The 17,049-nt window shown below is 42.3% G+C and overlaps 1 protein-coding gene across 1 annotated transcript in view; it reads left to right on the top strand.

Annotated features, from left to right (window-relative positions):
• zgc:153039 (uncharacterized protein LOC767698 homolog) overlaps positions 1 to 17,049 on the top strand; it is a 155,004-nt gene that overhangs the window by 35,853 nt on the left and 102,102 nt on the right. The gene's annotated exons all lie outside the window — the stretch shown is intronic.

The following is a 17,049-nucleotide window of genomic DNA, read 5'->3' as shown; positions in this document are numbered from 1 at the left end:
CATTCCTTCAGCCGCTTCAGAGCCCAAACGGTAATGTGCCCCCAGGTGTGTTATACATCAAAATGTGCGTCTCCATCCTGCGACTACGCGCATTACTTTTCTCTTTCAAAAGCGTTACCGTGGCAATGCTAGATGCCAAAACGCGTGCCCCCCCCTTCATCTGATTGGTCCATATTTGATAGTTCTCCAAAAGTCACCAAATTTTGCACCAAACCAGGCCTGGCGATAAATTTGATATTTCATGGTTTGCATTAATGGGCGTGGCCTAACGGCTCAACAGCCCCCTAGAAAACTTTTCTCTGCCATAACTTTTGAATGGTTTGACAGAGTCGTGGGTGGTGTCATCGGACTCTGTATTGAGTCCTTGACCTTCATTGGCCTGAATTAGTCCCGCCCCTTCTTTTATTTATTTATTTAACCTTTATTTAACCAGGCAAGCAATTTAAGAACAAATTTCTTATTTACAAGAGACTTCTGATTGGTTGTCCCTATTTTCTGCTATAACCTTTGGATGGTGTGACATAGAGAGTCGTGGGTGGTGTCTTTTCTGATATGCTTATGGGGGCGATGGCCGTGAGTGCGAGGGCCCGTTCATCGCTGCTTGCAGCTTTAATTCTGGTGTTATTTTTGTTATTTTTCTGGTGATGACTTTAAATGTTGAAATAGCAGTAAAACCACATTCATTGATGAAATTACACAAGGGATGGAAAGGGGGGATGGCAGTTTTACAGGGGGGATGATTTGGACCGTTTTTATTTCAGGGGGGATGATTTGGACCGTTTTTATTTCAGGGGGGGATGATTTGGACCGTTTTTATTTCAGGGGGGATGATTTGGACCGTTTTTATTTCAGGGGGGGAAGCCATCCCCTCTCACCCCTCACCTCCAGTACTGATTGTACGATGTTAAGTCTTTGGGTTCTTGATGAAGCCGTTTGTCCTCCCTCCCTCCCTCTCTTTCAGTCGTCCTCCTGTTGTCAGATGAGGGCTAGAGTTCAGTATTGACGTACTTCTAAAGCAAGTGTTGCCAAGGTGCTAAACTGACATGACATGGCTGTAAAAGAGCATCGGAGATCAATATGAACATCATTTATCCTGCTGCGCTGTCGTTCCTCTGTCTGCCAACCACTCAGTCTCAGTGATAAGAGGTTTCTCAACACACTTTCTCTATTTCTGGAGTAATGTACTGTACTTTTAATTTAAAATCACAAATATACTTTAATACTACTAGTTTTTCTCTCCGACTGTAGGCATATAAACATGTAGCTGTTGGAAACTCAACATGGGAAATGAATATACATGAATAAAAAGTGTTCTAATCAGAAGCCCCTCACATGACCCGTGGTTGAGAGGCGTCCCTGGTCGGCCTTCTCCAACTTGGGATTAAAGTGTCTTTGGTGACGTCGTCATAGATCCTTATTTATTCTCTGAGGCCACTTTCAATACACCCAAACACACACACAGCAAAGCTCAGTTGTTGTAAGGTAAAGACCTTTCTGCAGTCGTCAGTTAGAGATAGATGGATGGAAAGATGGATAGATGGATGGAAGGATGGATAGATGGATGGATGGATGGAAGGATGGATAGATGGATGGAAGGATGGATAGATGGATGGATGGATAAGTCGGGCTGCATTCTAAATTTTTCTACAGGTAGCACCAGTACACGACTAAATATTTTAGCAGCACCAGCACAAAAAGTATTTTACATTAAAATCTTTTCCCCATCTTAACTCGATTTCTAATTAAACCAACTTAATAAATTAATTTGTAATAAGCGTATGTATGTATGTATGTATGTATGTATGTATGTATGTATGTATGTATGTATGTATGTATGACTTGAGTAAAAGTCTTAAAGTAGCTCACATTATATGTACTTAAGTATCAAAAGTATCTTGTGAAAAAATATACTCAAGTATCAAAAGTAAAAGTACAAGTATTTTATAGTATGCATGTAAAGAAGCAACACGACCAAAAATGATCCTTCCCTTGTTTTTTTTTTATTTCCCTTTCAGGTGAATGAAATGTGATTTAGAATACAACACCAAAAGTAAACTCTTTCTTGCAAAATATAATTCTTTGATTGGTAATGAGTAACAAGGTGGCAAATGTCAAAGTAATGAAGTAAAAGTATATTTTTTTAACTTTTAAATGTAGTGAAGTAAAAGTCCTGATTAAAAACAAAACGCAAGTAAAGTACAAATCCTCAAAAAAAACTACTTAAGTAGTGTAACGAAGTAGATGTACTTCGAGAGAGAGAGAGAGAGAGAGCGAGAGAGAGAGAGAGAGGGAGGAACCAGAGCGGCCTCCCCACGTACAAGGGGACAAGGCAAAACTGGACCTGGGTGATGAGGTGTAAAAAAAACCTTGCAGAGCGTAGAATGCCAAAAAAATAAGGCTTTTTATTTTATGTAAAAAAAAACACAGACATACAGGCGGAGGGCAAAATCACTATTCTAAAAAAATGGCACATGGGGCATAGCCTGTCAACAAGTTACCTCTATTCGGCAGACCCCTCTTCTGGTATGCAGCTGCTGTTTATAAACCCTGGCAGGGTGGACAGGTTGATTGGACACAGGTGTGCCACAATCAGCAGAACCAGGCACACCTGTGTGCTGCTCCCCCGCAGACCACGCCCAATCCTCCACTCTGACACACACATTAAAAAAAAGTCAGGTGATGCATAGGCGGCCTTACCTATGTTTCAACCGTTTCAGTTGAATCGGGCCCCGGCCACCAGGGGGCCCCCAACTGACTGACAAAAAAATAAATGCGCAAGGAAGACACAATAATAAATCACTACCCACCATTAAACTAACCAGCTAACATCCAAGACAAATGAAACGAACATACCAGAGTGGTGCTTAAAAGCGAAAATTATCAGATATAAAAAAGAAAGCTGTGAGTAGTGTTACCAGCCAGCCCGGTCCCCTTTAAGACGGTGTCTGTGTTCGGGTGTGTGTGTGAGACGTAGTGGGTGCAGCGGAGGAGAGAGAGGGAGATGCAGGTGTGCGCGTGTGGAAGACCGGTACACGTGTTCACTTACTTTTCAGTGTGTCCTCCGTTAGCTTTCAGTTGTCGGCCCTCACGTGTTTTGTTTGCTCTTTACAAGTTTGTAATAAATGTGCAACGTTGCACGGACAGTATTTTTCCTCCGTCCTTTTTTCTTTCACTTTCCCCGGACTCCTAGACAACCGCCGGTTACCAGCAACAAGCCAGAAACCGTATTTAAATACCAGCTCTCCCAACTACGGTTCGGAGATAGGATTGGAAATTAAGAAAGGTAACAGTAGTCTTCCGAAAGTGAGCTCTTTCTTTGGTCCAGCATCTGCACCAACTACAGCAGCGGCTGCCGCCCACTCTAATGCCGCGTTCCATTTGTCCTCGGAAGTCGGAATTTCCCAGTTCCCAGTCGGAATTTTCAACTGGAACGCCCCTCGAAGTGGGATTTCTTACTGGGAAAGTGGGAGAAGCTTCACCACCCCCGAGTTACCATTCCAAGATGGCTGCTATTCCCAGTTCCTAGTTCCGATTTCCGAGGCAAATGGAACGCGGCATAATAACACCAACGCTGTAAACGCGCATGGATGCGTTTACTGCGTTCTTTCAGCTTATAATGCGTCACGGACGCAGGACACATAGCTGGCAAATATAGTAATAAATAGGGCCCCATATTAAATATTGAAACGGGCCCCCTGATGCCAAAGGCCGCCACTGAGGTGATGGTGAGAAGAGGAGGGGTTGCTCACTTTCTCACAGTGTGCCACACCTTAATCCACCTGTGTCTCATTGCTTGTATGTATTTATTAACTCACCACATGCAGCTTCCCTTTGCCAGTTCCTCTTCGTCCCTCGTGCCGAGCAGTCCAGTCTTTGTTCTTTGTCTTCCAGTGTCCCGACCCTGGACTGTATTAAAGGATTATAGTTTTGTCACTGTGCGGAATCTTGTATCCGAGTCCTTTCCCTTCTGCCGCATGAGAGTATGTATGTATATATAATATTCCATCTCAATAGGAAGAGTTGTTTACCTTTTCACTTCAGCTTCACAAATTTGGGGCTTTTGTCACAATGGGATGATCCTTTCCTTTTGTGGAAACGTATAGCCTGAACACCACCTACTATTGTTTTGACGACAAACGCACCTTAGCTCTCCTTTCTATGTTGATAACACACGTAATATATACACACTAAATTATAACTTGCTTGTTTCATAAAAATGGTTATAGAAATAGTAGTCATATATACACGTCACAGTGGTGTTGTCGTGAGATTTGGCCGTAATATCTAAAAACAAGGGTGAAAATTCCATAAAATGGCGCTCTGGTAAATGAACGGAATGAACAGTTTTGCTTGGCAAAGTGAAATGTTTCATGCAAGGCCTTTTCACAGGCCAACACCAGATTACGTGCTGCTGCCGGATGTCAACTTTCACCCTAGGAAATACTGCTGATGGTGCTGAATAGAGCTCAGAGTACACAAGACGGTATGCAAAAAGTTGTCAGTGGAAATTGCCGTGTTTGCTTACAGCACATTGATATTAGGAGCAGAAGCTCTTGGTAACTGGTGTGTTGATATCAATATCACATGTATCTGAATGTAAGCAAGTAAGTAAGTTTATTTATATAGCGCTTTTCACAGACATTTGTCACAAAGTGCTTTACAGAATAAAAACAGTTTAGAGCCATAAAATACACAGAATACATGATAGAAAAGAAAAAAAATAACTTAAAAATAACTTAAAACAAGGTAGTTTACATAAAAGCATGTTTAAAAAGGTAGGTTTTTAGTTGGCTTTTAAAAGAGCTCACAGACTCAATAGATCTAAAAGTTGCAGGCAAAGCATTCCAAAGTTTAGCGGCCATAACCTTGAAAGCTCGGTCACCACGAGTCTCACGGCGGGTGCGAGGGACGGCCAGTAAGTTCTGCATGTTTGATCTGAGGGGCGAGCTGGTGAGTTCAGTTCCAGTAGGTCAGTTACTGTATATGAGGGGGCCTGACCATGCAGTGCTCTGTGGGGGACGGGGAGGATTTTAAACTGGATTCTAAATGAATCCAGGAGCCAGTGGAGGGATTCAAGTATGGGAGTGATATGTTGACCTGGTGAGTTGTCTTGCGGCAGCATTTTGGACCAACTGTAGGTGATACAGAGCAGAAGAACTGAGTGCAGTGAAAAGTGCATTGCAGTAGTCGATCCGGGATGGAATGAAAGCATGTATGAGCATTTCAACTTTCAGCGGCAGAAACTATGGATCTCAGTTCGCTGATGTTATGTAAGTGAAAGAAGCAAGTTCTGGTCAGCTGTTTAACGTGGCAGTCAAATGATAGTGATTGGTCAAATATTACCCCCAGGTTGTGCAGGTTGGAGTGAGCAGCAGTGGAAAGGGTGCCGATGCTCTGAAGAACTAGTGGAGTGATCTTATCTGGAGCAATAACCAGAACCTCAGTGTTGCTGTCGTTCAGCTGCAAATAGTTTCTTATTGCACCAATACAATCTTGGAGTATGGATAGCTTTGTAACTTCACCTGGCTTAACAGAAAAATGTAGTTGGATGACGTCGGCATATAAAAGATAGGGGATGTTGTAAATGTTTATGATATGTACCAGGGGTAGCAGGTAGAGAGAAAATAAAAGTGGCCCCAAAACCAAACCTTGCGGGACACCCCAGTACAGGAGAGGAGTCTGATGAAAGGTCTCCATTTGAAAGTGAGAAGCTTCTGTCAGAGAGGTAAGATGTTATCCAGTCTAGGGCTATGCCTGATATGCCAGCACTGTCACGGAGGCGTTTGATCAGGATATGGTGGTCAACCGTATCAAGGGCAGAGCTGGGGTCAAGCAGGACCAGCACAGTGCAGTCACCTGCATCAGTAGACGTTCAAATGTCATTTAAACCTTCAACAGAGCAGTTTCAGTAGAGTGCCTCTTTCCAAATCTCGACTGGAACTTGTCAAAAATATTGTGCCTTTCTAATGCAGAAATGAGTTGGTTGGCTTTACCTTTTCCTAAGATTTCTGACAAGAAGGGGAGTTTAGATATAGGCCTATAGTTGATTGGCAGATCAGAGTTTCTTTAATCTGGGCTGGATGGTTGTTTAAGATAAGAGGGGACTGCAGATGGGGAGGAGTTTACAACGGCTGTCACAGCGGGGCCAATGGTTGGCAAGACTTTTAGAAAAAGGGAGGGTGGTAGTACATCCAGAGGGCTGGAGGACAGTTTCATTTTCATGATCAAATCCATCAGATCATGAGAGTTTATGGGTTGGAAGGTTTTCCAGGACGGTAGAGAATAGAGAGGAGTTTGAGTGAAGCTGGCGAGTCACAGTGAGGATACTAGATCTAATGTCCTTTACTTTATCCACAAAGAATGCTAGAAACCTGTTACAATCGTCCGTGGAGAGACAAGGTGTTGTAGAAGTCGGCGGAGAGACTGATATTTATTGTGTCAAATAGAATTTTGGGGTTTCTGTTTGAGGTAGTGATTAAGTTTGTGAAGTCGGCGGTCCGAGCTTCTTGTATTCGTGCATTTAGAGAGTGGCCGAGGTCTTTGAGGTAAATGTACTTTCAATAGACGTTGTGTCCTGCGACACTCCCGTCTCAGACAACGGACACCATCAGTCCTCCATGGTGAGGTATCACAGATACTGGTCCTACTCTTTACTGGTGCCAGTTTATCCAGTAGAGTCATACAGTTTCCATTAAAAGACTGCAGTAAGATCCCAGCATCATTCAAATCAGGAATAGTATAGCTGCAGAACTGTGCCGCAAACTGGTCAACTGTACTCTGTAATGATGCAGGAAGACATTTGTTTTGGGACATGGAGGGTCAGCAGTTATAGATATGTTAAAAAAGATTTGTGGTCACTAATCAGTAGATGGTCACAGTGAACATGATCAATATCCAAGCCCAGGGTAAAGACGAGGTCCAACGGATAAACATGTTGCTTGAAATCAAAAGATTCAATGATATTAAGAAACTCTGCAGCTGTAGCATTATTGACATCATCGACATGCAGGTTAAAATCGCCAATCATTAGTACCTTTTCCAGCTTAATCATAGATGTTAAAAAGTCAGTGAACTCAAATAAAAATTGGCCAACTGGACCTGGAGGTCGGAAGATTAAAACGCAATAAAATGGCTTTCGCCGACCGACTTTAGATAGCTGTAATTCAAAAGTGGAGAAGTGCAGTGCTCATCAATTTACAGGAAAAATAGTTTTTAAAAACCATGACCAGACCATCACCATGGCCAGACAGGCGAGGAGTCCCTATATAGGAGCATTCAGCAGAGCAGAGTTCATTTAAATGGACAAATTCCATATTTAGTTGCAAGTTTCAGTGACTAATAGGAAGGCCAAGTACCAATGTACCTACAATATCGACAAGCAAGTAGAACGCAAAGTATAAGTCGGTAAAAAAAAAGTATATGTACATGACGAAGCAGCTTTTCCCAGCATCTACTTTTGCTGGCTGTCGGTGTTGACCTTTCACATATCTGCTTATCACTGATCGGTGCAAATGTGGCAATTCTGGAGCGACAAACAACTATATTGATTCATTTGAAAGTTAAATGCTGTGTTTGAGAGTGCATAAAAACAACTTGTGAGGAGCCTGAAAACATCACTCTGTCGATAAATCTGGCCAGCTTGACCCTATTGTGGAAACCCTGAGAGTCAGACACACATGGTCAATGATGCTGTAGTTCAGGGCATGTAGGATTCAGTTCAATTTTATTTATATAGCGTCTAATACAACAAAAGTTGTCTCTAGGCGCTTTCCAGAGATCCAGAACATGAACATAAACCCCCGAGCAATTATTACATAAACAATGGCAGGTAAAAACTCCCTAGTGGGAGAAAAGCCTTAAGCCAAACAGTGGCAAGGAAAACTCCCCTTTAGGAGGAAGAAACCTGGACCAGGACCTGGATCATAAGGGGGTAGAAACCTGGACCAGGACCTGGATCATAAGGGGGGAAGAAACCTGGACCAGGACCTGGATCATAAGGGGGATAGAAACCTGGACCCGGATCAAAAGGGGGGACCCTCCTGCTGGAGGCCAGACTGGGGGGTCGGGGTCCCTAAAACCAAAAATGGAGATGACCACTAACAAACATAAATACAAATGCCCTTCCACAACTCACCTGTCAACAAACACATCAAATTAAATCATCATATCAAGAGTCTACTATGTCATGCTACGTGTCTACAGTCACTCCAATAGTTTACTGGAATAGAGGGTAGGCATTGATGTCACTTCCCCACTGGACCAGCCCCCTTACTCTCACTGAGTGGTAAAAAACAGCTGCAACTAGTGTGTTAGACAGGATAACAGTTGATTATCGGCTTAAATTAAAGTCAGTTGGACTTGACAGTTACCCCAAGAACCAGTGGTCCATGGACATTAATATTTGGTACAGTTACCAAGAACCAGTGGTCCATGGACATTAATATTTGGTACAGTTACCAAGAACCAGTGGTCCATGGACATTAATATTTGGTACAGTTACCAAGAACCAGTGGTCCATGGACATTAATATTTGGTACAGTTACCCCAAGAACCAGTGGTCCATGGACATTAATATTTGGTACAGTTACCCCAAGAACCAGTGGTCCATGGACATTAATATTTGGTACAGTTACCAAGAACCAGTGCTCCATGGACATTAATATTTGGCCACGCATCCAGTTTCCTGATATTTATATGTACTTAATTTCTACGCCGGGGAAATACATGAAGCAAAGCTTGAAGGCATACAAAAGTCTTGACGCTTGATCCGACTTCAAGGCAGGATTTGTTTTAGAAATTAAAGTGATGAGGACACCGAACTTTATGATTTGACCGTTTAACGTTAGCTACCCAAAAATCCAACATTACCTGATACAAAATGGGAACCACAAATCCACGTTTCGGTGCCTGGAATCCAGTTGTTTCTGTGAATTGCAGCGATCCATTTGTCTCTATTAAGCTTATTTTTCAGCAGTCTGTAAAACGATAACTCTGATTTCTTGCTAAATCTATGAGTACAGTCGATCGCACAACAGCTCTTTCCCATTTTAGATGTTTTCCAGTTGCTCAAACTGAAAGTTTACACTGCCACTCAGTCTTTCTGACACTCAGTCTTTCTGACACTCAGTCTTTCTGCCACTCACTGGGCGAAACCCGCTGTGAAGTTGCATCTGTGACGTCATGCGCATTCCCTCTATTGTAGGAAATGTTTCCTTAGATATTTGGTGACAACTAAATGGCTTACTTTGAGAATTAAGTGTAAAAAATATTGGTTAAGCAGGTTGGACTAAGAACCGTACGCATGGGCTAGAAAGCACAAGAATTCTAAGTTCCCAAGTACTGCAGAGCATGTAAACATGTTTTAAATAGTTTTAGCAGCCGAGACGTGGCTCTCTGTTTTATCTCCAGTCTTCAGAGGCGTTGGGGTTGCCGAGGCCGACCACGGCCGAAGTGATTATGTTATCTTGCTGAAGAAGCTGTTTAGTGATTTCTCTGGAAATCAGTGGGAAACTTGTGATAGTATCACCTTTACTGACCATGTTGTATGTTAAACAAATACATCCTAAGACGAATGGTGCCGTTGTTATTCAACAACAATGAAGCAAAGCACATAAAAGCGACCCCGTCACTGCTTATCTAGCAGCCAGGTGCTGCATATCTCAGCTCCCAATGAACTGATCACCGGGAGGGCAAACATCTCTCCAAGCAGATATGCTGACTCTTTTCTGGTCTAGTTCAGGAAAGATTAAATAGAAAAATAGGAAAAAAAAATGTAATTGAGAAGACATTAAGTCTATAGGGGAACCATTTCTAAACATTGAGTGCGTTTACATGGGAAGTTTAATTCCTCTTTAATTCAGAATAAAAATTGAATCCGATTTAAAATGAGTAAAAATTACCACTTAAACACCTAATTCCGAATGAAAATGGCCATTCCGGATTGAACTAAGCAATGTTATTACTTCGTAACCCCCTCCCCCAGTTAGCGTTATCAAATAACGTTGCTGCCTTATAGTAATGTGAAATATCCAACAAATTTGTAGAAAATATGGTTCGAACATTGTCCAACAAGGAATTTGAATCCGGTAATTTCGCTCTTTGGTATTAAAAATAAACAATAAACAATGTGGTATTTCTATGTACTGTTCAAACTGTTAAAACATACAAAAGCACTGTGATTACAAACCTTTTTTTTTAATTCCATGGGACATTATACTTACATTTGTGGGTTTTCTTTTCAATATCCTCCTGCTCTTTGCGGGTCGCCATTTGACTCAAAAAAACTGAAAAAAATGCTTGCTTGCTCACAATCGAGACGAGTCTGCAAAGGATGTGTTCCTCGGTCGGCGAGCTTTAAATAGACGCAGCCTACGGCGTAGGTTACGTAACCTACGGTGTAGGTTACGTAACCTACGGCGTAGGTTACGTAACCTACGGCGTCGCTTACGTAACCATATCCCGGCGCGATCTTAGCGAACAACGGACAAAAAAGGGATTATGTACATTCACTGAGTGAATATTATGAAAGTAAAATATTGGTTTGTAACTAGAAATGTAATCAAACTAACTCAAAATTTTGATTTTATTCACAAAAAAATAAGAAATGTCCGCCATGTTTTTTTTTTGATTCAGTCCGCAAATGACGACGAAAAGCATTCTGGGAATTTTCATACCCCCTCGCTTGCCAAGTCAGCATCTGAAATCCCTCAATCCGTAGGGGCTATTCTCAGCCCCTAGCCCTCGTTATGCCCCCTCCCCCTTGGTGAAAAGAGGAATTGGGACTCCACTACCCTCACGGGAACGCGCAAAAGTTAGGGTTAGTGAAGAAAACGAGGGCGAGGGGTTCAATTGGGACGCAGCCTTAATTCTGAAGTAAGTGGCTGGTTTATTCCGATTTTAGCAAATAGGAACTATGACATATCGACCAATCAGAAGAAGGGGCGGGGCTAATGTCCCATGACACCACCCACGACTCTCTACGGCAGTGGTTCTCAAATGGGGGTACGCGTACCCCTGGGGGTACGTGAAGGCACTACAGGGGGTACGTGAGATTTTAAAATATACATATATTTAAAAAGTAGCATCCATGCAAAAATCCTTTAAAAATAAATATTTCATAAATAATGATGTGATAATGATGATAGTTCCCCAAAAGCACGCAAGCCAGGACTGGCGATGAATTTGATATTTCATGGTTTGCTTTAAGGGGCGTGGCCTAACTGCTCAACAGCGCCCCCTAGAAAAACTTTTCTCTGCCATAATTTTTGAATGGTTTGACATAAAAACCTGTGGGTGGTGTCATCGGACTTGGTATTGAGTACTTGACCTTCATTGACCTGAATTAGCCCCGCCCCTTCTTCTGATTAGTCGATATTTCATAGTTCCTATTTTCATCCATCACTTTTGAATGGTTCGACATAGAGAGTCGTGGGTGGTGTCATTTCTTTTTTGTTTTGATATTTTTATTAGGGGGTAAGGCACAGTTGAACAGGAATAAACAAAAAAAAGATATACAGTCTACCTCCTTTTTTTTTTTTTTTGGAATTAAGAACAGAACAAAAAATCCACACAAAACAATGACAAATACACGAAAATTATTATATTCTTATATACAAGTAATATTTAAGTATTTAAGCTAAACAGTATGAATTAAAAAAATAGATGAATAAAAAAGGGGAAAAAAAAAACAAAAAAAAACCCAAAAACAAAAGAAAAGTAAATAAAAAGATAAATAAAAAGGAGGAAGAAAGAAAGGAATGAGAGAAGAGAGGGAGGGGGGGGATCCGTCAATCAGGAGGCAGGGACTGGAGAGAGTGGAAGAATGTAAGAAAGGGAAGCCACTTATTATAAAATTTGTTGCAACTACCCTTCAGTGAATATTTAATCTTTTCCAGCTTCAGAAAAAACATGGTGTCATTGAGCCACTGGGTACTAGAAGGAGCCTTAGTCGACTTCCAGTGGAGAAGAAGGTGGCGTCTTGCCAGTAAGGAAGTAAAAGCCAAAATGTCTTTTTGGTTTGAAGTAAACCGGCCATGGTCCTCTGGGAGCCCGAATATGGCAACATGGGGGGAGACTTTTATATTCACCGAGAGTATTTTTGACATGGTGTCAAAATAATTCGACCAAAAGCGAGAAAGTAGTGGGCAAGAGTAAAACATGTGGGTTAAATTGCAGGACGAGGCATGACATTTGTCGCATTCGTCAGTGACACTGGGATAGATCTGTGAGAGTCGAGCTTTAGAAAAGTGGACTCTAAACAGTACTTTAAACTGTATAAGTGTAAGACGAGCGCAGGATGAACTTGTGTAAATTTTTTTAAGAGCAGCGTCCCACCAGTCATCCTCCAAATTTAGATCCAGTTCATCTTCCCAGGCAGCCCTAACTTTAATAACTGGAGAGAGATCGAAAGACAGAAGGTCATCGTAAACCTTAGAGATCAGTGATTTTTGAAGTGGATCATGGTTTAAAAGCACCTCCCACTGTAGAGTCGGCGGAGAGGATGGAAAAACTGGAAACAAAGCTTTAGCGCAGTGTCTAATCTGAAAGTATCGAAAGAGATGAGAAGGCGGGAGATTAAATTCACCTGAGAGATCTGCAAAGCTGCGAAAGATACCATCCTTGTAAAGATCTCCAAAACTTTTCAGGCCCTTATTATGCCATATGAGAAAGGTTGAATCTGTAAGCGGAGGACGAAATAAATGATTGTTCAGTAATGGAGCTAAAGTAGATGCTGACTTAAATTTGAAGTGTTTCCTAAATTGATACCAAATTTTAAGTGTGGAGTGAACCACTTGATTATTTGTAAAGACAGAGAGGTTGGATGGAATAGATGAGGTAAGTAGAGCAGGTAAAGAGGATGAAATGCATGACTGTGCCTCCAATTTACACCATGGCATATTCACCGATTTGAACCAAAATGAAATTTTTTGAATATGTGCTGCCCAATAATACAGTTGGAAATTGGGAAGTGCCAGTCCGCCATTGAAGTTACATCTCTGAAGTGTGGATTTGCGGATTCTAGGAGCCTTCCCACACCATAAGAAGTCAGAAATAGTTTGATCAATTATTTTAAAAAAGTGTTTTGGTAAGAAAAGTGGAAGACAATGGAACAGAAATAGAAATTTGGGCAAAATATTCATTTTAACTGCGTTAATTCTTCCAATTAATGAAAGAGGTAAGCTTTTCCATCTATGGAGGTCAGATTTAATTGTAGACATTAAAGGTGAGAGATTAGCAGAAAAAAGAGAGCTTAACGTTCTGGTTACGTTGATCCCAAGATACCTAAAGCCGGAAGGACTAATCTTAAAAGGGATATCTGACTGTACGAGCTGTGTTGCTGAGTCATTAATGGGATAGCATTCACTTTTAGATACGTTCACTTTATAGCCTGAGAAAGACCCGAATCTCTGGAAAGCAGATAAAATTGAAGGAATGGAGAGGACAGGATCCGAGACATATAACAGTAAGTCATCAGCGTAAAGTGACAGCTTATATTCTGTTCCCAATCGGGAGATCCCAGTAAAAGTGGGGGAGGACCTCAGAAAGATTGACAGGGGCTCTATAGCTAGTGCGAATAATAGGGGAGAGAGGGGACACCCCTGTCTGGTGCCACGGGCTAGAGTAAAAAAATTGGACTGAATGCCATTAGTGGAAACGCTTGCTTGTGGAGACGTGTAAAGGAGACGAATCAAAGAAATGAACCCATTCCCCAGCCCAAACTTCTTCAGTACAGTAAATAAATAGTCCCATTCAATCCTATCAAATGCCTTTTCAGCATCGACTGAGATTACGACTTCAGGTGTTGTGGTGATAGTTTTAGAGTGAATAATATTTAAAAGTGTCCGCACATTAAATAATAACTGTCGCCCCTTAACAAATCCTGTCTGTTCATTTGAGACAATAGTTGGCACAATGTTCTCCAAGCGATAAGCCAAGGCTTTAGCAAGGATCTTAGCATCTACATTTATTAACGAAAGAGGTCTGTATGAGCCGCAGAGAGTTGGATCCTTATCTTTTTTTAAGAGGAGACTTATGGAGGCTTGCCTTAAAGTGGGAGGGAGAGTGCCATGTTCCAGTGATTCCTTATAAACAGCATGCAATAAAGGGGACAATTTATCCTGAAATTTCTTAAAAAATTCCACTGGAAATCCATCAGGGCCAGGAGCTTTGTTATTTTGCATACTTCTCACAGCGAGATTAATTTCTTCTACCGTTAATGGCGAGTCAAGATTTTTAGCAGCATCGGAGCCTATAACAGGAAAATTGAGGCTATCTAAGAATGAATTCAATTCAGTGGAGCCAGATGGAGATTCAGACGTATATAAAGAGGAATAAAATGAGTGAAAGACAGAATTAATGGCGGTGGGATCCTGATGCAATGAGCCTGATGAATCTTTTATCTGAAGGATCATACGTGAGGCTGCCTGGCGACGTAGCTGATGAGCCATGAGCCGACTTGCCTTGTCTCCATGTTCATAATATACGGAGCGTGATCGTAAGAGAAGTCGCTCTGCGTCATTAGTGGTAAGGAGATCAAATTCAGTCTGTAAATCGACACGTTGCTTAAGAAAACTGGGAGAGGGGCAAGTAGCAAGTTGTTGGTCCAATTTTGTGATCTTAATAGAGAGTTCTTGTAATTTGGCTTTCCGGGACTTATTCAAGTGAGCAGAGAAGGAGATAATTTGTCCCCGCAAATATGCTTTTAATTATTCCCACAGCAGTGAAGATGAAATTGGTTCCATATCATTTTGATTTATAGAGATGTAATCATCAATTTTAGTTGTAATAAAATTGGTGAACTTATCATCTGAGAGAAGTAATGTATTGAACCTCCAAGATGTTGAGTAGCGTGGCTGTGAAGAGAACTGAATATCCAAAGAAAGAGGAGCGTGGTCGGAGATCACAATAGGATGATAATCAACAGACAGTACTTTGGGAATTAGTTTAGCATCAATAAAATAATAATCAATCCGAGAGAAAGATTGATGCATCTGAGAGAAGAAGGAATATTTTTTGGTACAAGGGTTATAAAATCTCCAAGGATCGGTGCAACCGTTCTTGGACACAAAATCTGAAAGAGACCTCGACATTGAAGAAGGAGTCAGATTTCGTGGGCTGGAGCGGTCTAGTTTGGGGTCAATTACGCAGTTCATATCCCCGCCAATTATAAGAAGACTGTCGTTCAATGAGGGGAGACATTCAAAAAGCTTGTTCATAAAGTGTGGGTTGTCAAAATTGGGGGCATATATATTAACTAATAATATGGGAATATGAAATAGCGTACCCGCCACAATTAAGTATCTGCCGTTTTTGTCTGAAATCACCTTAGATGCTGAAAACTGCATTGACTTACCAATTAATATAGCAACCCCCCTGGCCTTAGAGTTGAAATCAGAGTGAAACACCTCAGAAACCCAGGGACATTTAAGTCTGACCTGGTCTTTGGTGCGCATGTGGGTTTCCTGAAGGAACACTAAGTCAGCTTTAAGACGTCTCAGGTGAGCAAATATTCTCGATCTCTTAATTGGACTCCCCATGCCTTTAATATTCCAGCTCAACAACCTCACAGAAGTACCAGTATTAGTGGCCATATGTTAAATTCCTAAAGATAGAGATGTACCGAATGCGGATCCCCAAGGAAGGAAAGGAAAGAAAGGGATGGAGGGAGGAAAGAAAGAAAGAAAGAAAGAAAGAGGAAAGAAGAAGAAGAAAAAAAAAAAAAAAAAAAAAAAAAAAAAGGGGGGAGAAAAAAAATAAAAATAAATAAATAAAAAAAAGGGGGAAAATTGAAAACAACAACAAACTTAACCTACTGAACCCCCCACCCCCCACCCCCCAATTGCACTTACAACGACCCCATCCCCAAACGATGGAGAACCCAGTGCAAACTCCAGAAGGAGTCAGATCCCTGAAAAGAACACTTACGGCTTTAAGCATAACTAACAAGATAATAACTAACAAGCTTCGTGTTGAGCTCCTGCAAGCCCAGCAACATTAACAGAGAGGTACAACCAATCACGACCAAGTTAAACTGAAAACCACATACCGTGTATATATGGGAGAGAAAAAAAAAAAAAAAAAAAACCGACACTGATGAACTGAAAAAAGTTCAACTAGACTTTGAGCGACGTGATGAAAGCGCTGGCCTCCTCTGCCGACCTGAACTCCCTTTCTGCGCCGTTGTGGGTGATGCGGAGGCGGGCGGGGTACAGCAGACCGTAGCGGATCCCCGGGATCTCGCGGAGCCGGCGGCGGACGTCATTAAAGGCGGCTCGGGCACGGGCCGTCTTCTGGGTGTGGTCGGGAAAGACAGAAAAAGTCAACTCTCCACACGTAATCCGTTGCTGAGCCCTAGCTCGGCGCAATATATCCACACAGTCTGTATGATAGTGCAGACGGGCGATGATGGGACGAGGGCGCTCTCCGGGCTTCGGCTTCGGCTGGAGGGTGCGGTGCGCCCGGTCCAGGAGAGGCTCCTTCTCCAGGCTGAAAGCCTCCTTGAGCAGAGAGGGAATATCCGTAACAGCCGAAGAGGTGGAAAAATCTTCAGGAATTCCCACGATCCGTATGTTATTGCGCCGGGATCTCGCCTCCAGATCCTCGCATTTACCATCCAGCCTCATCAGTTCAGCTGACAGATGCTCCACTTTAGCCTGTAAGGTTGTGATGTCATCGGTGCAGGATGAAAGAGATGTTTCCATTTCAACCACGGTGTTCTTCAGAGCGCGCACATCAGACTGGATGTTTGTAATGCTTTTTGATAATTCCGACTTCACCGCTTGCAGCTCAGTCTTGATGCTCGACAAGTTTTCATTTAAAGCAGCCTGAAGCTCCGATTTAAAAACAGCCGCCATCTCAACGCGGAGTGATGCGAGCAGCTCGGCCTTAAAGTCGTGTGAAGGAGCGGCCCCGGCGGCCTCGGCCAGGCTGGACGGGGGGTCACCACGAGGCGGGGATGCTGCGTGCGGAGAGGGCCGCGGGGGTGGTGCGGATGGTTTGAGTTTTGGAGGCATTTTGGTCGGCAAAAATACGGGGCCAAAGTAGAATAAT

Source organism: Cololabis saira, chromosome 4 (genome assembly GCF_033807715.1).
Source record: "Cololabis saira isolate AMF1-May2022 chromosome 4, fColSai1.1, whole genome shotgun sequence".
In the NCBI taxonomy this organism is placed as follows: Eukaryota; Metazoa; Chordata; class Actinopteri; order Beloniformes; family Belonidae; genus Cololabis; species Cololabis saira.
This window is presented reverse-complemented; position numbering and strand designations above follow the sequence as displayed.